At 46.4% G+C, this 26,686-nt stretch overlaps 1 protein-coding gene across 4 annotated transcripts in view; it reads right to left on the bottom strand.

Moving 5' to 3' along the window:
* The window catches only part of TBL1XR1 (TBL1X/Y related 1), a 382,210-nt gene that overhangs the window by 133,636 nt on the left and 221,888 nt on the right, over positions 1–26,686 (bottom strand). For all 4 annotated transcript variants that reach the window (XM_048954695.1, XM_048954698.1, XM_048954694.1 and 1 more), the window contains 2 exons: positions 24,321–24,509; positions 14,744–14,919 (listed from right to left, as the gene is read on the bottom strand). The gene's annotated coding sequence lies outside the window, so the exon portion shown is untranslated. The remainder of the gene's footprint in view (positions 1–14,743; positions 14,920–24,320; positions 24,510–26,686) is intronic.

Genomic DNA, 26,686 nt, shown 5'->3' on the forward strand with positions numbered 1-26,686 from the left:
AATTGAACTGCCAGGGGATGCAGTGATCACCCATCACCGCAGAGCTGCTGCAGCTGCCCCGCATGAGTCTGGGCAGGGTGGAGGAAGCTCTCCCCCAGTGAAGTGATTCATTTCTCCCACATGGGATTTGCAGGAATTTCACAGGAAATTAATGATTGGATAATGTCACGATTAAGGACGAAATAAAAGATTTGGTTCCTAAACTTTAATATGTATTTTAATATTGCTTCAAAAAATAGCACCAGGTGTCTCCCCACAGCTCAGAGAAGGGGCATTCGGGGAACCACAAAGGGTTCGTCCCAAAGGGTGCCAAGGATGGGGAGGCTGAGCTCTGGGTTTCCATTGGGCATCTCCAAGCCCCGCTATCACAGTGCTGAGTCACTGCTGACTGCAAAAAAACAGTGTGCAGGGAGGGCAGATGAGCCTCATTCATGGGCACTAAATCAACGCACACAAAGCTCCTGCAGGATTGCCTCCATCAGAAAACTACTGCACAAGTAATTTTACTAATAGAATTTTGAAAAGCCCAAATGCTTTGCACAAAAAAAAAAAAAAAGAGGGATGATCTACAAATAAATCACCTCTCAATATCAACACAGCAAGAAAAATTCATTAAGTGCTTTTTAAAAGTGCTGTCTCTGACTTAGCAGATCTTTTTCAGATGTTCCTCTCAAGCAAACCTAAACATCAAATAATAACTGTATAAAGGCAAATACTATAACAACTCTGGAAACACATTATGCATCTCTTCCTTTGATAGAGGTCTCTGTGCTTTTATGAAATGTTCATTATCAGTACTTCCTCCTATATCTGAAAAAGAGACAGCGGTGCTTTGCTGGCAGGGAACGGGGCCGACAGGGCAATATTTCTGATAGGCTGATGTTATGAAGCCATCCTTCACATTCCTGGGAAAATGATCTCTGTTATTGAAATTAAAACCAACTTGGAGAAGATTTCCTGCTTTTATAAGAGATTCAGCTAACGTTCTGTTTTCTTGTAATTTATATTAATAATAATAGCTCCAATATTTTAATGTATTTCAACAGTTTCAGCAGCTTTATGGGGTAAGATCACTATTATTTACTTGAGCAACTGGCTTTATGGAATAACTGCAGCTTTCAGGGAACGGAGATAGATGCTGAAATGAAGGAAAATAAAACACAAAATGGGTTCTCACCGCTCGCATCGGACACAAAAAAAACAAAGAGGAGAAAAAGGAGAGAACATATATTTGAAACATGGACACTAGAAGTCATTCCCTCTGGACTAAATGGGCCGGTGCTTTTGTATGTCATTTTCAGTGAGACTGGAACAAATGTGGAGGAGATCATGGAGCAGCCCAACATTGGTGTCCAGGAGACAGGCCCCATCCTCTGCCCTACTTCCTACTCTGTGATTCTGGGAGGAGTTTGGGGTTTTTAGCTCCTAGACCTCAGTATAAGCGTATCTCCTGAGCAGAGCTGCCCACAGCTGTGAGCAGCCTCTGCTCTGCGCCCTCGAGCTCCAGGAATGCTCAGGGATCCCATCCAAAGTCCCATGGAGTCAAGGGGCTCCTCTTAGTTCCAGAGCCAGGAAATACATTCTTAAAAGCTGAAACCAGTTTTATAAACACTTTGGCCTAAATCTGGAAACCTCTAAAAATGTATTATTATTTTTTCTTACTCTAATTGGAAACACGTGCGTCCAGTGCTCTGTGTTTTGGAGGCATCTGCCCTGAGATGAGTGAACGGAGCTGGAAACTCCTCCAACCCCACAGCCATGCAGAAACAAAGCCCACGAGTGCACGCAGCAAGGGTTCAGGAGGCATGAGCCCCACTGCACAACTGCAATGGTTTTCAGATAGCAAAGGATTTGGCTATGGGATTACTGTAGCAATTAACAACGCAGGGGGAAGCTATCAAAGCTCCTCTTTCCCTGCTTGAAGATTTTCTGAAGGCAAAATACGAGAACTTTATTTATTTTCTCTATGAGAACAACGCAATTTTTTTCTTGCCATAAAGAAATCTGCAATGATTTTTCAGATTCTTTCAGATATCTGAGATGAACCACGGTGCATCCAATACAATCACATCACATTTTTCCTTCCTGAAAAGTGCAGCAGAGAAGCACTGCAAGGCTGCAAACACTTGTGAACCTCCAAATGTTGCAGAGATGCCATACTTAAAACATTATGCTGGGAAAATATGGAATGAATGAGACAATTCTCCTCAAATGATGACCCTCATCATTAAGACTACTTCAAAGTTTGTTGAAATTACTCAAAACCTGAATTCTGAAGGAAAGATGCAATGCTTCCTTACACCTACCAGAAATATTTGTCACAGCGCACCAAAATGCAGATGCAAAAATGGAAACCAGAGTTCAGACTGCCTGAGAAAAGCTGACTGAGAAAACAAAGCTGTGCATTAACTCAGCACAGTCACTGTCACTTCCCAAGCTATCCTCTCAAAATTAAGAAATCCTCAGAGCAAACCCTTCTGAAGGATTGCTGCAGCCACCACAAAGGAACCTGAACAGTAACTTGGAAGCGTTTGCCTTGTGATGTTATTCCTCAGACCCTTTAAAAGAATTGCTTCTCTTTTGCAGAAGCTCTAGGATGACGAAGGGATGCAAACAATTGGGCATTCAGATGACTGTCATTTTCCCCCCTCACAGCTGTAGGATTTGTGCCGTTGGCACCCATTATCCTGGATAACCATACATTTCTGACGCTGCTTTTCAGCAGCGAGCTGACACTGCTCAGAATTAGTCACTGCAGAAAAATCCATGCGGTGACGGGGATGAGAAAATGAAATCATGATGAGAGGGGATGAAAAACCCAACTGCCTGAATTCAGGTCAAGAGCAGCACTGATTGATTTGGAAAAAGTCCTTTATTTATAAATATTCAGCAGTGGCAGCGCATTCTGAATCAGACACTGAAATTATAATTCTCTCTTAGATCAAACCCTGAGCCTGGTTTAAAAAAAAAAATTGGCAGATGGCATCCCCTGCTCCTGGGAATGAGAAGCAGAGGGCACTGCCATGCTCACATTGCATGCCACACCGCAGCAGCTCACTTCCCATATGTAAGGTGTGGTGTTTCTTGCAGATCTTTGCTGAGAGTAAGGAGGGACGGAACATGGAAAGTAATAAACCCAATAGTTAAGTTTGTTTTAAAAGATGATCACAAGTCACATTTCTCCATACAAATCTGTGCAGAGACAGAGGCTTCTTCTGTGTTATTTCTGACTTCAAAAGGTTTAAGCAAGGGCTAGCCATGACCCGCAGAGAGAGCTGGCTGGCAAACAGAGAGTTTGTTTCATGGCAACTTCTGAAGTTTCAAAATCTGTTGTGCTCTGCAAAGGAAACAAAAATCAAAACACTTCCAATGCAATGGGGAGGCCAGTCCTGATGCCCACGATCTGAGCAGGGGCTCCTCATTTTGCGGTGGGCCTTCCCCTGCGCTCCTTGCAGCCCAGTGGGTACATCCAGGTGCCAAATGCATCAGTCCCCAGAGCGACCCATGTGTTTTGATAGAAAGTCCATGAGGTTGTAAACCCATGGCCGCTGCTGCTGTACTGTTCACTCAGGATGGTGCGCCCCCAGCAATGAGCCCTGCCAGCAGCTCGGGGGGCAGAGGCCAACCCAGATGACACATACTGTGTGCTCAGTACATCCAGCTAGCACAAACTCAGATCAGCAACATGTGACAGAGGAATGGGATCAATCCACAGGGAAGCAGCTGGAGGTGGGTTCTTCCATGTCTTATCTTCTGTGCTGGGAAGATCATTTGCCAAATTGCTAAATGAAAAATCAAAGTGAACAGGATGACCAGCAACTACAACCCACTTTTTTCTTCATGAATTGATGCAATGTTATTCCTGATCCCAGCTGCCCTGACCACTCCTGGATTCACTGTAGTGAGTTGTCCAGAAGGAAAGGAAGGATAAATCCCCACCTCCAGAACACCTTCCCAGTTGAGAGAAGTCGCCAGTTTTGCCAAGTAATAAATTCCAGGTGCACTGAGCTGTCGAAGCACAAGAAGTGCTGTGCTGTGCTGGGCACAACACTGCTGAAATCACCAAAAATACTGCAGCTCCCTGGGAAAGAAAGAAGGCCTTAGAACTGCAGGGGGACAGACTTCTGGTCTTCTCCTGGTTTTCTTTTGCTCTTTTTAACCTTATCTGAGCCCTACTGACTGGCAAGAGCATCGTCTGTATGAATCCAGGAAATACAAGGCAGACAAAGAGCCAAACCCTGTCAGTCATGGGCAGACAGGACATGGTAACACTCTTGAAACAGGTCCAAAATTCAAAAATCCTCCCTATAAAAAGGCAAAAGTTAATTCAATCACAGAAAAGACTGCAAGCCCTCTCCGTGCCAGGTCCCCATGCTTTCATTGAGCTCTATCTTGTGCTTCTGCTCCATCATCTGCTATTCACATGACTCCACTTAGCAACCGATCTGATTAGGCTTGTTTGTGCACTGGGTGCTGTTATTTCTGGTTCAGATTAGTGCTTCCTTCTTTCTCTGTTTCCTCACACACAGCTGAATTATCTCCTTTCACCCAGAGCTTGCTGCATGGTTATCCCACTTCTGCACAGCAAAGCAGAGCATCCTTGCTGCTGCTGTTTTATGGCTTCGAAGGGAGGAAACAACACTCATTTTCATGCAAATCCCTACTGTCTGTCAGGCATCATAGTTGTCAAGCAGGTCATTAGAGGCCTACTGTGTAAAATGAAGATTACTAATTAGAGCTGGAGAAATAATTTGCAACAGATAATTTATCCAATGGATTTCGATGTTTTTTTTCCTTGCAGAGTCCCTGCCAGCAGGTTGTTACTTCACCGGAGTGGCCATTGCTTGGTATGATTTTTAACTCATTCCATTCATGGCAATGGATACTGGTTTTTCACTGTTACTTTCCTGAGCTGGGTGCTCACCTGGCATTGATCTCAGGATGTGGGGTTTGTTTCCTGGCTCAGACTTCAAAAGTAGGGCTGAAATGAGTAAACACCAGAGTAGCTTTCTCCCAACACCGATTTGTGTTTCTGCAAACATCACAACATAAAAGCAGCTTGGGAAACTTCCATTAAAATGCATTTATGGAAAAAAAATGCAATGTAATTGCAAAAACTAAGTTCTACCCAGAGCAAATCTCATAGATCTCAGACAAGAGCCTGCAGCCCGTGGTTATGCAAGTCTTATGAATGAATATCACCAAAAGTAGGAAAAAAGTTATCCTGCAGGGAAAAGGGGAAGGAATGCAGCCGGCTGCCAACATCCCCAAAGGCCCTGTAGTACCCTATGCACATCCATTAAATACAGAAGGAACTGAAAATGAAAACTCATGTTGTGACTCATTGTTATAGGAAACAGGATTGAGCAAAGCCTGACCGTGTCACTGTGACAGAAATCCAAAACATGGGTTTGGGATAATTTTGATTGACTGTTTCTCCTCAGCCGATGACAAATTCTGTTACTTTGGCTCAAAATGTTTATCTGATACAGAAGAGAGAAATTGAAGTCTTCCATTGATTTTCTTCCTGCTACAGAAACCAACGTGCTGCAAACATCAATTCCAGCTCGATGCACTCTGAGAGCATTCAGAGAAAGGTGGAGCATGAAGAAAGTAGACAATTCACCCAATGAATTAACGCCTGTGCTAACTCACACACTCATGAGAAGCCTTCAGCAACATTCACCATTTTTTAATAACAAAGGGCAAAGTCACACCTAGGGCTGGCACAGCAAAGCCCGAGTTGTGAAGGAGCTGCTTCATTTCCAGCTCATGAACAATACAGAGAACAGCCTCAGGAGGGTTAAGAGAGTTTCAATGAATGAAAAAGGACAATTTGTACCAGACTCCCCGATCCCATCTGCTGCACTATGGGAGCACGGTGTTCTCTGCGGTGACTCACCCTCCTTTGTGCTCACAGGCAGGGAAGGATGGGAGATGGAGCCATGCTCAGAGGGGGAAAACACAGCCAGTGCTTTGAGCTCACCTGTTAGTCTGAGCCACCCTCAAATGAGGGCCTTTGCAGGGCTCTGTTGTGCTCAGCACACACACTGACTGAACGGTGCTGGTGGCCAGGGACATGGTGGTCCTAGGGTGGAGAAAGGAGCAGCAGTGAGGGACGTGAGCTGCGTGCTCAACTCTGCTGTGTGCCAACAAGTGCCTTTTCTATCTGCAAACAGGGAGTAACCACTCAGCTACACAAGGTGCTTGGGGTTCCCTGGATTTCTTGAAGGCATAACTTATTATTTTGGTATGCAACTGAAAAAACAGCTGCAGGCACCCAAATGGAGCCCCAAACAGAGGCAAATCATGGAATCGTTATAGTTGGAAAAGACCTCTAAGATCACCAAGTCCACCCATCAGCACATCCCCACCATGCCCACTGACTACCTCCCTTAGTGCCACATCTCCACAGCTCAGTTACACCCCTGGGGACAGTGACTTCACCACTCCTTGGGCAGCCTGTGCCAGTGCACCATCACTCTTTCTGAGAGGCAATTTTTCCTAATATCCAACCTAAACTTCCCCTGATGCAACTTAAGGCCATTACCTCTTGCCCATCCAAGATCCCATCCTCCTACTCCAGATGCCAGCAGGTCTATCAGCACAGCTGTGAAGGCATGAGCACCTGGGGGTGCTTTTATACAGTGTGGAGGTATTTAACCCTTTCTGTAAATAAGTTATTAAGAAAAAGTGTGTTTGATAGAGCTGAGAGAGCAGCAAACCAAATCAGGCGTAATTGTGCTAATTACCCACAGCACAGCAACTGACTGAAGGTCTCTAAAAGAGGAGGCTGCATCCTGCCCCCGAGCAACACCTGTGTGCATGCATCAGCTCTCATTTCTAAGGGGCACCAGAGCCTGAATCTCTGGTTCTCAGCACTGCTTGTGATCTCATGCAGCTGATGCCTGGTGGCAGCCACACATCCCCATGTCCCACCCAACCCAGAGCTGTCCTCCAAGTGCCTTGGCTCAGGCTCAGCTCAGACCCGAGTGCTGCCTTCCCAGCCTCTTTCTGTGCTTTCATCCTTTGGCTGAAATCTGTAAGGAATCCCCAGGATTCACCAATACAAATCATTTATTTATGGGTTTATCGCAATGACCCAGTGAGGCTGGAGGTTGCTGTGAGGGTATTGGTGTAACACAGGGCACAGGCAGCCAGACCCCAGCACTGGGTCTTAAATACCTAAGGGTATTCCCACAAGCATTATTGCTGCGTTATTTTTTTTTTAATGCTGAACTGTATGTTTTAGAATACACAGATGTCTTTGTTCAGAATAAACCAAAAATAGCAGATTTTCCTCTGCTTAGCTGGGTGTTAAATTATTTACATTTCAAAACCCATAAGTAGAAACAATGACTGCATTTCCAGTGCCTGCTCCTGCTGTCAAATATCCTTTTCTCTTTTGCAACCTAATTTAGACTTCCTTCTTAGAGTTGCAGCTTAACTCCATTTCCAATTACATTAAAGGAACCAAGAGTCGAGGTTGTTATCTTGCCATTTCCATGAATAGTGACTAGAGATGCTCCCCATGAAGGTGAGGGCAGCCATTGCTGTGCCCATGCAGGGGGTGGGCAATGGGTAGGCGAAGACATTCATTCCCCGTGGTCCCATTGGGCTCCCCTGCATGGAGCATCCAGGGAGAAGTGCTGAGGCTGGGTGGGATGCTGATCATGGAGCCTGGTGTGGGTCAACAGAGCTGCTTTAATAGCTGCATGAGCTGGAACCGAACAAGAAATGCTCTCAGATACCCCGTAATTTCAGCAGGCCGCCTCTTTGGCAGGCTGGCTGAGCCTCCACATCTGCCCTGCAGGGGTTGATGAACCACGGCCTCCCCGGCACCTCCCAGCTCCCTGCTCACCTTCGCCAGGTGTTGGCACCACGACTGCCAAAATCTCTGTGTGGGTGCCAGCCACCTTTGCCCCTCTTTCTCCTGGCTCCACTCCTGCGTGTGTTTCTGCTGACGCAGTTCCTGCCTCAGCCCACGGCCGTGCGAGCTGAGCCCCGGCCAAGGAGCAGCCATCTAAGCAGTGTGTCTGCCTCGGCTCACCCAAACTCATTGCATTCGTTACTCTCATGGCAGAGCAGCATCCCAGTGGTGCATGCTTTTCTTGGAGGATTATAAAAGGGATATTATGGATCTATCTGGAGTCTTTGCCTTGCCAGCCCCTGTGATTTTATTACCCATCTTCTGATATTTGGAATTTTTCATAAAGCTCCGCTCTTGGAGTAATAAGTGAGGCTCTCAGCTTTCACTGAGAAATGAAAGGAAGCTTCTAGCCTGCGTGTTTTAGAAAAGCTGGAAAATGTGCCTGAAGGCACCGACTCCAAAAGGCAAATTAAAAGAACCAATATGTTTTCTTTCTTTTTAATACAATTGTGAGTCAGGGCCGGGAATGGGGCACCGCTGGTGATTTATAGGTTCTGTGCTGGCAGCTCTCCAGTCTCAGTGACGGCACTGCGCAGAGGAGTTGGGCTTTGTGAAGCTGCCTGGTGGTGCTCACCTGGTGCCATGTGGTGCTTTGGGACAAAGCACACAGAGCATCTCTTCAGGGCAGGTTCTGCAAAAGGCATGGTTTGAAATGCACACACCGCTTTATAAGCCAGTGAGATATGAAATGACTTGTACTGAGATTCAGATGGAGACAGTGCCCTCTGCATGCGTGGCAAGTGGCAGTGAATTGGGGTGGGGGAATTGGTGCGTGCTTTGGAAGGCTGATGGTTGGGGCTGCTGTTTGCGTTGTGGGCACGGCTTTCTCATCCAAGGCATTATGGACAATGAGATGAAAATAATCACTGGCATACTGATGGCCCCATAACACCAAAGCCATGGCAAACACCGTACTAACCAGGTGCTCCTCTGTGAGGGGCAGTGCCTTTGCAATCCCAGTGCTGCACCTGTTCCATGTTTGGTGCACACACGTGTTTGATTTTGGAAGAAATGCACAAACTGCCCTTCCCGCTTGGTGACAAAAGGACTACAAAAGGCACATACACTGTGCCAGCTGAGTTACGGGCTCATGAGGAGGTGTCAGTAAAAGTTTGCTGACTATGAACACCTGTACCAGGCAAGCTTGGCTTTGTAACAGGTGAGCATAGTGGAGGATGGGTCTCTGCATGGGCTGCCCATGTCCTCTTGGTTTTGGAGAAAACACTTGATGTTAAAGCTGTGAACACTTCCTCTCCAAGCATCTCTTGGGGTGTTGGTGCCACAGCACAGCCGTACTACAGGAAGCAGCAGAACCACAGTGTTTGCCAGCAGAGCTTCCATACGGAACAGAGCTTCCATAGGGCTTGGTCCCAAATCACAGAGCTGCCAGCAAACCCCTACATGTGGGCATTCTCCAATGGGAACATCTCACCACACCTCCCCAGCTGCAGCAGGGCTCCTGCTGGTACCAGTCCTGTGGGGCCGGTACTGCTGAGCAGGGAACAGTGAGCAGCTCCACCTTAAGCTGCAGCTCTGTCAGCGCTCTGCTGGCCTCCTGCCATCAAAACCGCTGCAGGCTGAGCGGTCATCAGAAGAAAGTGTGTGCTTTGCTTGGGGAGGGGGTGGTCAGGCGGCCGTTTCTTCATTGATCTTTCAATTTTAAAAGCTTATTTCTGGGGTGGCTTTATTTGTCCCCCCTTCAACACAAGGCATTTCAAATTGATTTGGCAACCTCTCACGCCACTCCTCACAAAGGTAACTGTGCTAAAGAGTCCCCCTTACCAGCACCCCAAACAGACAGCCCCAGAGCTGCCCGGAGTCATGGGGACTCTCTGGGTGCCCCTGCCCTTGCCACAGCCCTGAGTCCCCAGCCCTGCTCTCTGTTTTCCATCCTGCACTTCCTGCTAATCACACCATCAGTACTAGTGCTGATTAACCACCTAGGTCTCCATTTAATTAAAACATAAACCCTTTTGGAAGAGCCAGAGGTTGCAGACAGATTTTATTCCTATCATTCCAGATTGGATTGGCATTAGCCATCAATACTGGGGGAACCAAAGCAGTTCACCCTTTCCCTAACTGTGTCAGATGCATCACCAGCTGTTTGCTCAGTGACGTTTTACAAGTCTGAGGATCTCCCATTATTGAGCCACACATTCACAGGGTCACTCTTTTTCATTAAAAGACTGTGCAAAAAACCACACCTGCAGAGAAAGCCAACACAGCACCAATGTCATAATGTAGGGAAAGCAGTGCAGGGGCAGCTCCTGATCCAAGAGCAAGGCGGGTCACAGGGAATTGGTCTGGCTTAGGATAGGATCTGGTTCTCTGCCTTAGCAGGTCCCTTGGAGCCCAGCACTAAGCAGCCCACGGGGCTTGCACACTCCTGGAAGGGCTTAAAAAGGTCCCATGTTGCAGAATGCTGGCAAGCAGGAATGTAGGGTGTGGAGGGACGTGATCACTTGCAATTAACTCCAAGCAACAGGCATGCAACAGAAAGCCTGCTGTGTTTGCTTTGCTGTGAAATAAGCAAGAACTTTGCTCGTTCCTGGCCGTGCCCAGGAGGACATTGCAGCCCCATGTACCAGACCCACACACAGTCAGGACACTGCGGACAGGGCTCACTTTTGTCAGTAATGCTTCAGTGCCTCATTACCAACCTCAAAAGTATTTGGCTGTAGTTTACTTTTGAGGTTTGGGCTGAGGCCAGAGACTCCAGCAGGAAAAGTCAAACCTAAACAGACGAGTTCAGGTTCAAACTTCCCCAGCCCGGCCACGGGGCGTTCCCCACTGGGTGCAGGGAGAGCCCTTCTGCAAGGCATGGCTGCACAAAGGGCATGGAAGGCATTTTCCAGCAGCAGCTAATGGCCCATATTTCATCTTGCAAAAAAAAAAACAAAACAAAAAAAGCCAAACAAAACAAAGCTAATAGCTTGCTCCTCAGTATTTCGCTGTGATAGCAACCTTTGCCTGTTCGGATTTATTTTCTTTCTTCACCCACAGCTCATGGACCCATGGGTTCCTGTTGAGTTTAAGACAATGCAGAACTTTGTGCTCCAGATATTGCTTTCATCAGGAATGGCTTCCTGTCCACAGCAATGCCCTCTCTCCTATAACTGGAAGAGGAACCCGGTGCTCCTATCTCTCCCTGCATGGGGATGGGATGCTGCTGCTCAGCCCTTGGGTCAGGTCCCCAAAGCAGTGTCTAACCTCATGGCTGGAGCTGTTGGCTGCCCCCTGCCATGTGCAGCTGCAGCTCCCTGCACCCCGGGGAAGCTGTCACCTACAGGGAGACATCGGCTCTCCCTGTGCTGATAGCACCTTTTTTCTGCTTGAATTGCTGCAACATCAGCCAAACAAGGAGGGACTGCAAACAGCCACAGAAAGCAGGGGAACTCCTAGGTCTCAGCATGCCGGGAATATCCAGCTGCTGTCTGGAACAATACAACAAATGCCGTCGGTTCATTCCTGCAGCCTTTGACACATAAATTCGGTAACTAACCTGACCTGTGGCTGCTTCTCTGAGAGACCAGCCGAGACATGACAAATATGCCTCTCAGCATACCAGGGCTGATTACGGCAGCCTATAGGAATAGCTCAGAGCCGCGTGCTTACAGCAGGAAAAACCAGCGTGCTCTGGGCACAGCCTGCACCGCAAGCATGGCAACAAGGCATTTCCTTAGGGAAAATCCTCACGTTCACAGGGAATGAGTGTTGGTTTGAGAAAGCTGGGCTCACACTTTAGGGTCTTTGCTGGCCACCAGCATGGCTGTGGGCTGCTCCTCCAGCATGCCGGGCGGCTTCCAGGAGGGATTGTTTCCCAGCAGAATCACCCAGACTCACTTCGGGCTTTGCTGCACAGCTCTCATTCTGCTCCCATCTGCCAGGGCCATTTCAAACCTTAAGTTTTAACATGTGATTTCACAACACGTGGCTCTGGGAGGGTGACGGGCCTGCAAATCAGCCCCCTCCAATCCCCAGTCAGGCGCTTTACATTAAGCAATTAAACTGAGCAATAAATATCACTTTGTTGTGAACGAGCCTCCATTTCCTTTTCTATTTTAATAACAATAATGGTCAAACTTCTGTTTAAGAAGCACTTTCTGGTTCTATTTGGAAATGTGCCAACCTATTCAAGAGATGTAAGATTTGTATGGGGAGGCAATAGTTTTTATTAAGGCAAATTATATAATTAGGAAAAAAAAAAAACCAACAAAAAACCAACAAAAAACCAACACAAAACCAACAGTGGAGCTTTCAGGCACGCAATCCCTTCTCCGTGTGCAGAGAAATGCAGTGCTGCTCCTGCCAACAGACACACACTGCAGGCATTGCTGCAGCCACCAGAGCCTACCCAGGGCTGGGGGTCAGGATGTGGTCTCCATGGCTCCTAGGAGGACCCTGCCCTATTTCAGCCCCATGAACAAAATTCTCTTCAGTACCTGCCAGCCCCGAGCAGCCTGGCTCTCTGAAGTGTACACATGAGCTCACTGTTCAGAAAATTACATTTTTTTAAGCATATGATCCAGGCACGTGGGATTCCCACAACTTCTTCTGGCACAGCCTTTGCTTCGTCTTTTGGACTGGAAACCTCTTGAGGCAGGGACTGTGGTTTTAATTATGCACAGCTCCCAGCTGAGCAGAGCCATCAGTCCCTGCTAAATGAATAAATAATCACTGCAGCAAAGCACAGCCCCTTCCTGGCTCAAACCCATTACTGAAGTGTTTGTAGGTCACTGCATATTTGTAAGCAGAACTTAAATAAGATATGTGGATTGGGAAACCCATAAGAAATGTCAGACTGAACTCCAAATTCTACAATGTATTTTGATGATTAGAGGCAGCAAAAAGCAACATTAAGCAGATAAAACTGATGCCAGGTCAGAACTAAGGGCTTCCACTGCTCACCCAGCACCAGACAATGACTTTTGGCCATGACACTGATTGCTCATTCAATTTGGGTTCTGAATTTTCTCCATCCTAGTGAGATGTAGAAATGGACAGGGGCTAGGTAACTTATTTTAATCATTTCCTAACCATCATGGGAGGCGCTTCTCCAGACCATGCACTGCCCTGAGACCAACCAGACTGGCTGCCCAAATCCATTGCACTCCCCCAGTGCCACAGTGCTACAGACAGTGCAGCAGCAAAATGGTTCAAGGAAGAAAAAAAGAACAAAAACCACAGACACTGCAAATACACAGCAGGCAGACATCAGGGAAGGCTCAGAAGCTGACAGCGCCTTTGGACCCACACAGACAGGAATCTTTTTGGGTAAAAAGACGCAGATTATTGCAGGAAGTCTGAGAACAATGCTTGACTATTTAAGGACAGCAGTGTTTCCTTTCTGAACATCAGCATCATTAATTTGCTTTGGAGTCCAGCCAGATTCCATCTGATGCCTGCTCTCCTGTTAAGGTGGAAAAGTATGCTTAAAGTCTTGCTCAGTGTTACCCAAACATAATGGCCTATATCTCTATTCACATGCATTAAATCTTTGTAATCTGTCCATGACTGCCACAAGATGTTAAAGAAGTATAAATAAGCTCAAAAAGCTACACAATTCCTGGGTGAAAAAAGGGTCACTGAGGAGTATTAAAATCAAATGCTGCTGATTACTGCAGCTGGGAAGGTGCTGCCTGACCACTTTTGTTTTGTCCCAGTATTTCCATTTCAGCACGAAGCACATCGTGCCCATCTCCATCCTTACCGGCCACACAGAGCTTCCACCTCCCATCGTAAACACGGAGCAAAAAGCAGAGATGTGGGTGACAAATCATGGGCCAGTCGTTAGAGGATAAATTACACAGGGTTGAGAAATTCACAGGAAAGGACGGGGTAAGAGCCATTTGCACAAGGAGTTAAAGATTATTTCCAAACATTAACCGCAGTAACAGAAATCACAACTGCTTTGCCAGTCACACGCAACACCGAAAAGCCCAAGGTTTTTTCTGTATGTCAGAACTGCAGCAGGGCAGACCAAGTAACCCTTTCCATTAACTGATTGGATCGAGCTGCTTGGCATGTATTCTGCTGGAGGCAAGGTGCTTTTCCCTGGTTTGTAATTATTATTATTTTTAAATCCTTGCCTCTACTCAAACACACATCTCCTGCCCGTGTGCTAAAGAGCTTTATTTCCCCTTCATTTTCCCCTGCAACTGCTTCTGTTCCCTATGTCATCGCTGATGACAAAGTTTGCTTAAGGCTCTTGACAACCAAGTGCAAAACAGGTATTCAAAAGATGGGCCACTTCCCTGGCTGAGCAGGGGTTTGTTGTAAGGCAGGTGAGGGCAGGAGGGCTGCTTCTAATTTCTGAGCAATGGAAGGGGCAGCTCATGATCACTGCCCCCAGACTCCCAGCATTAGGCTGGGGAACTTGTTGGCTTAGGCTGCCTTTCCAGCTGCCTTCATTGGGAACAGGAATCCCACAGAGCTCTGATCTTGATTTACGAGGGCTTGGGATCCCTGATTAAGCAGTTAGGAGTGCTGAAGCAATGCTAGCATGTCTTTGCAGCAAGCTTTCTTAATCACCCATCAGGGACTGCGAGCTGTTAGTGAGTCTTCTGTCACTTTCTTCTATTGTTTTGTGGTCAGAGCTCTGAAGTTCAGATGAAGTTACCAACTTGTTGAACTTCTTTCCCTATTTCTCCCCATTTTTGGGCTTTTGAGACAAATTCTCATTCTGAAAACAACTCTCAATTTGATGCATGTTGGCCTTATTGAGGACATGACTGTGTTTGAAAATGACACTTTTTCCTCATTGCTCATGAACTGCTTTGACTGTTACAGAAAAACTAAATGCTTAAAAGTTACCTGGTTGAGTAAAGATCACATGGGTGTCTGAAGAGCATCGTTCCCAGGCTGCCTGCCAGCAAACTCCACAGAGCCTTAAGGAATGGGGTGACCACAACGTGTCATCCTGCTCATTCCAGGCCCTCGGATCCATGTGATGTGGTTGTCATCCCGAAGATGCGTTGTGCTCAATGGCTCTGTAACACACAATGACCAACAGATGTTCAGGTTGGATATTAGGAAACATTCCTTCTCAGAAAGAGTGGTCAGGCAGTGGCACAGCTGCCCAGGAGCGGTGGGGTCACCATCCCTGGAGATGTTCCAGAACCATGGGGATGTGGCACTGAGGGCAGTGGGCACAGTGAGGGTGGGTTGGGGTTCTACTTGGTGATCTTAGTGGTCTTTTCAAACCATAATGAATCTGTGATTCTGTGGAAAGAATTAGTTCCTTTAGCTGGCAATTTAGAAAATAGAAGAAAGGAGAAGCAAAAATAAATAAATCTGATCCCATCACATGGCTCTCTTTTGCCTTCTGTTGGGCTTCCAAAGCAGTGGGACACGCAGGGCTGTGAGGCTGCATTATGCAACAGTGATCCCTTTGTTCCCTCCCACTTCAAGATTTAGCAGCAGGGAAGCGAAAAACTCCCATCTAGAAATGCAGAGGGGGGAGCAAATGTTAAGAGGATGCTGAATCCCTCTGAGCTATTAATGGAGAATTGCATAACAGCTGCCGCGGGGTTGCTAGGTTTTACCACGTCCCTGCACAGTGTTGGATATTAACAGGGCTTGTGCTTTCGGTGGTAGCTGTGAGCGGGGTGCGGGTTTCCATGGAGCTGGGAGCGTTGGCTCTGCTCATTCACAGCAAGATCTTGCAGTGCTTTGCTAAATCCATCTCCCAGCGAGGCGGGCACCACGGAGCCTGGGGGATGCGCGGGGGTGTGCCCGCCTCGCCTTGAAAAAGCCATTAAAAAAACCTTTAAAAGGCGAGATTCAGGAACGATGCCTGCTTTGTCTCTCCTGGCAGCGCCATGCTTTAACCCTCCTGTCCCCAGCGCTGCAACGTCTCCCAGATGTGGGTCTGCCCTGACTGCTCCCGGTAACACAACGCCCGCCTCCAGCTTCACGTCTGAAGCATCTTCACGGAGCGCTCGGTGCGAGTTTCAGCACGCCGGCTTCGTGGGATCAGCCCGCACTGGGGCTGGGTGCTGACGTGCTGTGCGTGCCCTCGTAGGGGAGAAGGACAGCGAGATGCCAGAGATCCCGCATCTCCAATATGCCTGTGAGCTCAAACAGCTTTCTGTTGTGCCTCTAATTAGGCTAAGTGGAGCGTTGGATTCAAGTGCTAATTAGAAATGACCACTCTAAAATACATTAGGATATTTAGGGCTCTGCGCTGTTTGCATATTCAGGCTCCGGCTCCTGCTGTTGTGTTTGTGTGAGTAATGAGATGACTCCATCCACCTAATCCCTTTTAACCCGTGGCATTAATTATTTTATATTTCATTGTATAGTATTTTATTTCTTCTATTTTATTATTTATTATTATTACTGCACTTTATTTTATTGTGACAGCTACACCGTGTCTAAGGAAATGGATTTCTAGCTGTGGGAATACACCCACAACCAACACAGAAGATGGCCCAACCTCACTGGGTGAACTTCGCCCTGCTCCTGGCAGGCAGCTTCCTTGCAATTTCTGCTGTGTAAAATGAAACTTCTGAGTTTTGTGGAGCCGAGATCAAAGCACAGATGGGACCAGGCTCAGGCTGTAAGCCAAGGGCTTGGTGTAAGGCTGGTACCAACCCTGCTCTGGGTCCAGCGTGGGCTTGGCCTCAGTTCAGCTTCAAGTCAAACTGATGAACTTCCATCCCTCAGATGGATGAATATGGACATATCTATGGCCTCACAGAGCCATAATTTCTGCCCGAATGCTTTATTATTTGGAAATCGTAAATAAGGCAGAGTGAAAAGGACAAGCCCCTTTAATCTACAAGCGGTGTGCTAAATGATGGCGGTAAATCTCTGCTGGCCCCACGGCAGGTTGATTGGCACACCCAAATAGCAGCGATTTTATCCCTCAAAGCAAAGTGTAGGTATGGAGATCAGGCTTTGGAGAACAAAATCATACCCAGAAGGCTTTTTCCATTTTCCCATCCCTTTCTTGTAATCTCCAGACACTGTTCCTTTAGTGTTTGAGTGACGCTAAGTGAATTAAGAGAGAAATATCATTATTTTTAAAGACATGGGTTCTTGACGAGGATGAGATGGGACCAGCGAGCAAGGAATTGCAAAGAACTGAGTCTGCTCGCCCTGTGTGTTCTGTAAGGAAATCTGCAGCTTCAGAAAATGCTCCCCTTTTCCTGTTGTCTTATTTACTGCACTGTGCATTCCAGCCTTCACTTGGGCTGAAGAAAAAGAGAAGAATGAAGAAAAATGATCAGCTTTGACAAGGATGCTCACGCATTTCCCTGCAGGGGGAATGCTGGGGGGATGCATTTGTACCTTACAGCACCATTGTTTCTCTGCTATAATCCCCCCTCCCAGCATCACATAGGGACCATCAGCACCAGGGACCTGTGCTGCCCTGGGGCTGGGGCCCAGAGATTTATTGCCAGGTCATTGCTGGTGAGGGAGTGCCTGGAGAGGAGGAAAATCTGCTCTGTGGATAGCCAGGGCCAGAGCCAGAGCCTTGCTTCCCACCATGCAGAAGCAATATCTGCACCTGTCTGTACACGGCATTATTTCCTAGGTACCTGACTTGTAGGTACAATTAAGGACTTGTAAATCTGAGGAAATCTTAAATTAAGGGACAAAGCTGTGCCTGCAAACATTTGTGCCTGTCATTTTTCAGCTCTAGTGGTGGAAGTCCTGTTAAAGCGAGGATGAAAAATTGGTCCTATGTCAATAACCTGCATGAATGATGCTTGAGAAAACTGGCAAGTCATCAAAAGGCCCTGTTCTCTGCTTAATTCCCTCCCTGGCTCATTATGGATTACCACGTTTTGTCTAGTTAGTGGCATGATTATGGAAATAGAAAAACCATTTTTCTCTGCTTCTTATCTAAAAGATAAATGAGGCACATATAATTGGCTCAAGTTATCATGCAGCAGTGAGCAGCGGTGATGCAGCTCTTTTCTGTCCTCAGCATGAAGTCCTGAGGCAGGGCGAGCTGTCAGCATCCTGCTCTGGCTGCCTCCTACCCCAGCACCCACACACACAGCCAAAAGCAATATGTTTATTAAGGGCTGACGTTCGTTGCCAGAAAAGGCTGTTCTATCCCCAAATTAAGCTTCCTTTCCCCAGACTAAGCCCCAGATTGGAGATGCCCAATAAGAGAGCCCCAGTTGGAGATGCACTTCCCTTAGGGTGCTGTGCTATGCTCCTGGACCCAGTTACAGCTGCCTGAGATGGAGGGGATCCCTCAGTTTGGGCCCTAAAATCTGCATTTTCTACTTAAAATCACCTGCCAGAGTTCAGCAGCTGTAAAGATGGGGTCACGCTTGTGCTGTCATTGCATTTCCTCAAGCCTCTGAAGACACTATCAAGGGATGTTAATTGGAAAACATTAGAAAAAGCCCCAGCAATTCCAATTCACACAGGGACCTTAGGGATAATGAGAAAAAAGAGGAAAGCATATTGGTTTTCCTTTAATTCTACAGTGGAAACAAAGAGCAATGGGATGGAAACAGGACGCTTTTCCTCTGGTTTGTATTTTCAAAGCTTAATTCCTCTCTAAGTATTCTCTAAGCATTTCATTCAAAGCCTGTTTCTAAAAACTCCGAAATAACAGCTGCCTGATGTGCTCATGATTACGTTCAGTGCATAAAAATAATTCACCATTTTTTAGAAGCAGCCCCCCAACAGGTTGCACTTTTCACATACAGAACCACGCTAATGAGCAATCCATTACATTGTCATCCCACAGTCATTATTTTCCGAGATGATGGGCAGATGACAGGAGGCTGCAGGTCGTGGATGAGCAGTGGGAACAGACTGTGAGGAGCAACAGCCCCACTCTGCTGCCACCCAGGACCCCTGGCCAATGTGCCCTGAAAATACAGAGCTCTGGAATTGTCCCTAAACGCGGGATTTCACAATGTTCTCCAGGAAGCATCAATATTGATCTAATAAGGAAATGGAGCTGCAGATGCTAAAGTACTTACTGCATTTTTTTAAATATGGGGACAGCTTCAATTATCCCGCTATCATGTACTAAATAAGGTTGATTAATCAAGGTTTAAGATAACAGAAGGAGTTTTCTATGCCATTAACATGTCTCCGGGGATTCGCCCTTCTTTTGGGTAATGGGAAGCTTCTGGTTGTGAAGACACTGATAATAAGGATTTATAGCAGCACAGCATGCAGTGTGTTCCATAAGGGACACTGTGAGAACAGGGGCACGTGACAGCAAGCAGCTTCAATTACTTAGCTCCCCAGCAGCACACCAGGACATGGCTGCTTGCTCCTTCCCCCCACCTTGTAGTTTGGTTTTCCTCCTCTCTCCATTTCCCAGTGTTTCTGCTCTGCACATTCCCTTCTTGCAAAAAAAAAAAAAAGAAAAAAAGAAAAAAAAGGCAAAAAAATGGGAGAAGTTCTACAAAGGTCTCTGGCCATTCTCAAGACCAGAAGTTAGCTTTCCAGACCTCACTATGGGTCTACTGGCCTGAACTGCATTATGTGCATCACAGGTGAGGTTTTCTCCTCAGTATATTTCCTAATGTCCTTTACGCAGGAAAATACAAGTATTTGTTGCTTTTCTTGTTATGTATTAGCTACTAGGGCTTTCAGGCCCAATGTTGAACAGAAATGCAGTGCCTGGTGGTTCCTATCCATAAGCATGGAAAACACATCGTTGCATCTCTAACTTATTTCCACACTCGTTTCCCCCCAACACATGTGGGAAATCCCCACGGGCTGCAAGGGCACCCGGGTGCTGTGAGTGTGAGTGTGTGGGGGGTGGTTTGGGATGAGGAAAGGGGATTGATAGGGCTTTATCATGCCTTGTGAAAACAGAGCCCGGAGAGAGAAGAGCAACGCTTCCATTTGCAAAGAGGGAGGAAAAAGCCAGATAAAAGATATGCACTTTTCCTCCAAGACAGACTGCTAAATAGGCTCTTCTTGCTCACTGAGGTTCAGTAATGCAAGTTGACAGCATATTAAGGTTATTTCAGGTTCTTGTGTCTCCCAGGGTCATAAGCCTTCTGCTATGCATATTAATCCATCTTAGCATTCCTCCGAGTAGCTACGTAAGTAGGGCAATCGGTTTAGCATGAACCCTTTCCATTTACAGCGTAGCTTGGAGGAGAAACCTCCTAATTAACAGAATACCCACAGAAAATACAGAGAGATTTTAATATCGTGGCGACATGGCACAACCTCCTGCTATTACAGAAAGACAAACCCGCATTGGAAATATTTTGGGGCCAAGCGGTGAGCGCAACCCAACAGCAGGGCTGTGCTGGGTGCTCCCACACAGCCCTGGGGGTTGGCACACCTGAATGCATTTACTTGTGTTCACAGGTCATGGCAGCCCTGCCAGCTTCCCTGCACTGTTTAGGTGACATCTGTGAATGCTGAAAATAAAAGTACTCATTTAGAGCCCAATGGGTTCAATCCTCTATTCTTACACCATGTTCAGGGTGACTCAGGACCAGCTTCCAAATTATCTGGCTGAGCCTACAACCATTTCTCTGGTGCTGGAGAGAGGGTGAGAAGGGCTGTTGCAGAGATGGAATAATGGGTGGCCTTAAATCTGGCTCCAACCGATGCTCACAACCATCCCTGATCTCAGTGCAAGCACCTGGTCTGTATGTGGGCCATTGTTCCAGCACATCCCAGCCAGGCAGTAGCCAAAGGCCACTGGAGGCTCTGCAGAGAGAAGGCTTCTCCAAGAGAGAACACCTAGGGGAAAATTTCCTAAGAACTATTTTGTTTGCATGGAGCAGGGTAAAACCAAATTCAGATATGGACTTCTGACTGCCTTCTCTTGCCACAGGGCCAAAAAGGACAGAAAATGAAGATTATCTTATTTAGGAAAGCCTTGTTAATATTTTGCCTTTCTTCCATTCTGAGGAAACCAAATGACAAAATTCTATCTATAAAATATGTATTTAATTGGTTTTATTAGCAATCTGTGAATTCATAGCATAACTGCTATGACTTCAAACCAGTGAGCAAAGAATGAATGTCTCAAGAAAGAAAATGCCACTCAGCCAATGCAGTAAGTAAAACAATAAATGACTGCACATTTAGATCAATCAATATGGCAATTACACAAAATATTACAAGATCCGCGATTAATTAGGGATGACAAATTCCCCAAAAGGATAAAACATAGGAAAATTATAAAACATCAGTGAGAATCAGGCTAACAACCAGTGAGAGCAGCTGGTAGCACTTAGTGCTTCAGCATCCCATGGGGCTTCAACCAAAGGTCACAGCAACAATCTGAGCACCCCTAAGATGGACGCATGTACTCTGTGGTACATGCTGTCAAATGGAGGGGATTGGGTAGGAGGTGCTCCCAGTGCAGGTATGAAGCAAAAGCTCACCTTCTTTGTCTTTTGTTTGAGTTTCATCTACTTGTTGATGGAAAATCTCCTATGCAGTGTGAGTGCTTACAGCTCGAATTCGTTACTGCACATCACTGAGATATCATCACAGCATGTGCTCCTAATCTCATCAAGGAGGGCTGAAACGTTTTAGCTTAAACCTCTTCTTTGGAGGTTTGCACAGCATCCCCACAGATGTGCAATCCCATCGGATGGGCTGGAACTCAAGGGGCTGCCCCAGGCACTCAGCACCTCCTGCCTCTTTGACATCTGATTTCTCCAGCCACTATTTTCATTCTTTTTTTTTTCCTTCACTAGGCAATGTAGAGCATTGAGAAGCTGCTATACAAAAGGCTTGAGGGCCTGAGGATTGGCTGTTGTGGTAGCACACAGCTGGCAGCCATCCCTGCTCCACCTGTGGCAGCTACGAGTTGGGTGGCCACTGATGTAAATCATCCCAGGCCTGTATGTGGGTCTATTTATTTTAACACTGCAGAGTTTGTTCCTTCTCCAGACAGTATGTAAGGGTGAAGTGCCAAAATCTGCACTGATGTATAGCTCTCACCCTCAGATTTATAATACAGCAAAAGCATAAGTCAGGATAGAAGACTGAGAAGGATCTGGACCATGCCTGTGCTGTGTTTAATTTACAAGAGAGATGGAAATCACAGAGCACATCTGCCCTCTTATAGTTCGGCTTTCCTGCAAGATTCAGTCTTTGGTTCATCTTTTGCTCCTTGGGGCCAGTGTGGCCAAAGGGAGACGCAGTGGAGTGAAGCTTTGTGCCTCTGTCCTCTGACAGAACAGCACCGAGCTACCAAATGGGAATTACACTTTTCTAAACGTTGGGAGATTGACACTCATTCTCCTCCTCCCATACCTCGATTTATTCCCTTCCCACCCCAGGGCACTGCTTCTTTTTGCTCCAGCTCGCTTGAACTCTTGAAGTACTCAGCCTTGGGACTGAAGTCATCATCCAGATCAGAGAGACATTTTGTCTCCTCAGACAGGCTGGTGAAACACTCCTTAATGCGGTCACCTCCTCGTGTGAGGGACAGCCCAGCCAGCCTGGCTACAGGGCTTCTAGGTGCAGGAGCAAACCCACACACATACAACCAGCTTTTCAGATACGGTAGGAAAGCCATTAAGCTTTGTGTGGTTATGCAAGCTGATACAAATGCCTTATTAATTAGAAAATCAATCACACTGTCCAGCTGATTGATGTTAATCCTACATCAAGAGAGGGGAACAATGGTATAATCAAGACGAGATCATTTCTTCCCATTACAGGGAAAGGGACAAGGCTGCGTTTCAAAGCGATTCTGCGGTGATGAGCTGCCAGGAGATGCATCATGTGCTAAGGGCTCTTTTAAGATGTGGCACATAACTGTGATCAATAATGCTCAAATTTATACTGGATCCTGAATTTAAAGAAATTTTATATGAAGATTAGAGGAAATTATAATATGATCAGAGCGGATCACAGAGGAGGAGAGCTGTAATTATCCAAGGGCAGACTTAATAAATAGGGAAGAGCCCAAACCCTGAGAAATCAGAAGACAGCAAGAATATGTTAAGGGTGGGGAAAGCTTTTCATGGCATCCAGCTAATGCTTCAGAACTATAAAGTCATTTATTTAAAAAAAATTGATAACAGTTCAAAAGCCTAATGTTAGGCAAGCATAGAACAACAGTTAAAGGACCAAACCAGTTTTTCACCTGATCTGCATCGTTGGCGGCCAGTCCTAACACTCAGGGACTGGGAGCAAACAGCCCCAGCAACTGTGTTCATACTGTCCCAAGGCAGTGTGCCCAGCCAAGAATTTTGAAAAATGCAGACAAGAATAAAACTAAATGATTGGAAGATGACTGGAATATAGCCCCTTCAACACGAGTCTGCCTTTGCAAGAAGCAAATGCTCATATGTTGTTTTGGTTCCAGGCTAATTGTTGTATAGCATATTCTATATAACATAAGACAAAGCCCCAAGGCTTGTAAGCCAAGTAAAATGCATATTACAGCACTGACAGCTGAAGGCTCCATGCAAATTTAATCAAGGGGGGTGCGATGTATGCATGAGACAAACGAGTAGGGCAGCTCCATTAGGAGTGAGCCCTCGAAACGCAGCCTAATAGGCTGGAACACGGCTACGAAAATGTTCACCTTGACCAACCTAGACTAAGGATATTCATGTTTGAGGAAGGCATTCACAGTCATTGTGTGCCAGTGACATTTAGCATTTCTGCAACAGCTTATGGAAATGCTCCACGCTCCAGTTGCTGTTCCCTTGCTTTCCCATCTTTATCACTGTCTGTGGTACAGGAGCACGGGGAAAATTCAGTGAGGATTTGGGCTGCGCTGGGCTACAAACACCCAGGTAACCTCTGCCCTGAAGAGTGACCGCTCTAAATAGGCACAGTGATCAAAAGAAGGAGCAGAACAGGAAAACAACCGAAAGAAAATAGAAGAGCTTGAAAATAGAACTCTACAGTCAGGCTTCCATCGGATGCAAGTAGGATTCATTCATAGTAAAAAAGCCAGCTAATTTAGGGAGGAGAAGAGCTGAAAATGCCTGATACACAGAGTGGGAAACTGGCTCATCAAGAGGTGGTTACTTTTGCATGCTGAGCTCTGATGAATTTGCTGAAAGAGCTTCACAAATGCCCCAGGAGACACAGGAGTTTTGCAATGATTCCTGCTGGCTGCTATGGTCCTGCCTCATTTTCTCCATGCAAGCAGGCGCTCCATGTGTCCTGGGATCAAACGCACAGTGGCTCCCCATGCTGCTCCATGTGCTGTGCACACTACAGCTGAGACGTTTGCAGTTTCATAACTCAAGAATTCAGAAATAGATATAAATTCACACGTTCCACCACAAACAGATGGTGCCTTTGGCTGCCTCTCGCTGCGTTCCTCGAAGGTAGCACTGGTTGCAGACATCAATCTTTCTACAACAATTTCTGCTTGCAGGGGTTTGTGGGTTTGTTTTTGTTTCCCATTCATATTTCACACTGCAGAGGCTGAATGAACACGTGAGGAATTACTGACCTGTTTCCTGTGCCAGGAGGTGCAATAACAGCTGGAGATGGCCAGGAAACAAAGTTCTGGCTCTTGGTACTCTGACGTTCAGGAGGACTGGTGGCAGCAAAGTAGATACCAAGCTTGTACCCAGACTTGTTGGCTATCCTGAAGCTCTGAGGATGAGGAATTAGGGGATTCTTCCAAAGCTACTTCTTTCTGCAAAGGAAAAAAAGAAAGAAAGAAAGAAAAAGTAAATGGCTAATGAAAAACTTCTGCTACCCCTGCTGATGCACAGGACATGGCTATATTCTGGAGGCAGCAATATCTGAGCAGGTTGTGTGGGTCCTCCTTAGTCCACAGCTGTAAAGATGTATTGCCTGTGGGGGGGAGCAGCTCAGGGGAACGGCCCTTCTGCACACTTAGGTTCAATTCCAGCAGAAAAGCTCATTCACAAGGAAATGGTATCTGGGAATGTGCCCACAGGGAGAACTTGCAGCAGTTTCCAGGTTTGAGCGAAGCTGCCCCAAGGGCCGGGCACAGCCTGATGGCTGTGGGTCTGCTCAGCAGCTCAGCCGCCTGCAGCTTCCATGGATGTCTGCTGTGTCCTCATGCCACCCTTGTCAGCTGTGTCACTGGTTCCTCTTCACATGAAATTCATACCAAGACAACTCATTTCTCACTGTATCCCCTCCTTGCTTAATCTGCATGGGTGCACCAAGCAGTGTCTGGGGCAAGTGGAAGATTTGCAGAGGCAGAACTGGTGGCATTCATAAAACCACATAATCGTTAAGGTTGAAAAAGACCACAGAGATCATCTAGTCCAACTGTCAACCCATCTCCACCATGCCTTCTAAACCTTGCCCCTAATTCGGGGGCTTATTATGTAAAGGGAGCACCTGCCACTTGGACCACTAGGAGAAACACTGCCAAATGGTGAAAAAAATCTGTGGAGGCTGTCATATAACAACTATGGATTCCTTCAGCGTCTGAGCTGACAGTGAATTTATTGGGAAGGAAATGAAGGAGAGATGGCAAGAGGCATGAGCGACCGAGCAATAATGCACAAGGGAAGCAGCTCCAGTTATTTCTCAGCCATCACTCAGAAAGGGAAGGTAGGCAGCTCTTCAAGCAGCCTGTTTAATGCTGGCACCGTGCAGTAACAGGAAGCTTGCCAGCATATTTCATTAAAATACCTTTCCATCCGTTAATAATCATTCTCTGTGCTTTAATAGCACTTCCCCTCCAAGATTTCCAAGTGAACCCATAAATGTCAACTCAACCTTGAGAGAGGAGTATTCTTAGAGCGATTTTATACTTGGGTAAAGGGAAGGGCAGAGAGATGTCTCACCAAGGCCCTGCACCGCAGCACTACTGCATGAAGCCAGATAACCGAGTGACTGCACAGGGAAGTCCTGAGCCAGGAACCAAATCCAGGACTGGCAACTCTCATTCACAGCTTTTCCCCTTCTAATAAAACTTTCCACAGACTTTGCACATGAGATGTTATATGCCAAATTCCAGGAATAAGTTAATTGGAAACAAATGCACTGCATGACCAGGAAAAGTGTATTTACAACGGCACTGCTGCTGCCATTGCCCTACCACCAACCTGGTGCAGCTGGATGGCTGAAACCAGAACAGCACATTGGCTCCCTGTTAGCCCACTGATTTTGAAGGAAGTTTTCTATGGTCAGGACAGTTGGTTCAGCAAAGCAGCACTGAATACCATAATTCCTAAGCCAGAAAAATGGCCTTCAGTGATTTTTGAATATGGTCAAGTCAAAGACATTTCTGGGTAACTGGAAATTTTCCTGTTGATGAAACAAGTATTCATGTACCCATACACTACATTTTGCTTATTTGTAATTACTAAGAATAGAGGAAAAAGCTATTCATCTGCTTGAAATAGAGAAACTTCTGCTGTGTGTTTCAAACAGGAATTGCTTATGGTAAGTATTGCTGTCAGCATCACCAGCCCTTTCAAAGAGAACACGTCAAGGGTTTCTCTGGGACCATGCAGTTACTGCACTTGGTTTTTTTCTGGGATGTGGTCTGATACCAGGTTCCTTCCTCACAATGGGCTGTGTCCCAGTTTTCTTCAGAACTAAAGGCCCTGGAGCTCCCCAGGTGCACAAGGAAATGAGTGACAGCAATAAAAATGGTAACAATAGTGACAGTAAGTGGTGGATCAAAATCTTAATCCTAGAGAGTAATGGAATGAAATATGCACTTGACCCTACAGTGGTGTTCTCCAAAGAACCCAAGGCTATTGACGGTGCAGGGCAGAGTAATTCCTCCATGGAAGTACTCCAATCACTGTGACAAAAGTGTCATAACCTCGATCTAGAGCAGCCTGCACAGTCCAGAGTGTTTCACAATCACATTACGTTATG

This window comes from Lagopus muta, chromosome 9 (genome assembly GCF_023343835.1).
Source record: "Lagopus muta isolate bLagMut1 chromosome 9, bLagMut1 primary, whole genome shotgun sequence".
Taxonomy (NCBI): Eukaryota; Metazoa; Chordata; class Aves; order Galliformes; family Phasianidae; genus Lagopus; species Lagopus muta.